Source organism: Penaeus monodon, chromosome 27 (genome assembly GCF_015228065.2).
Source record: "Penaeus monodon isolate SGIC_2016 chromosome 27, NSTDA_Pmon_1, whole genome shotgun sequence".
Taxonomy (NCBI): domain Eukaryota; kingdom Metazoa; phylum Arthropoda; class Malacostraca; order Decapoda; family Penaeidae; genus Penaeus; species Penaeus monodon.
In genome coordinates, this window is record NC_051412.1 from 31,489,801 (window position 1) to 31,490,001 (window position 201).

Sequence of the window (201 nt, forward strand, 5' to 3'; positions counted from 1 at the left end):
CTTTAATAGTGCAGTAAGTTAAACTGTATGTTAGATACAGTTGAAAACTTTAATAGAAAACTTCAAGCTTTTTTGTTTTGAATATTTCAGACTTAATTTCAATAGAAAACTCTTATTAGCTTCTTTGTTGTAAATGTTTCAGACTCAATTTTGAAAGAAACTCTCTCACTAGCTTTTTTATTATACTTCATACTTGATTGT

General features: G+C 25.9%; 1 protein-coding gene across 1 annotated transcript in view; it reads left to right on the forward strand.

The window, feature by feature from the left end:
* LOC119590793 (cytosolic 10-formyltetrahydrofolate dehydrogenase-like) overlaps positions 1–201 on the forward strand; it is a gene marked incomplete in the record, with an annotated part of 14,790 nt that overhangs the window by 4,477 nt on the left and 10,112 nt on the right.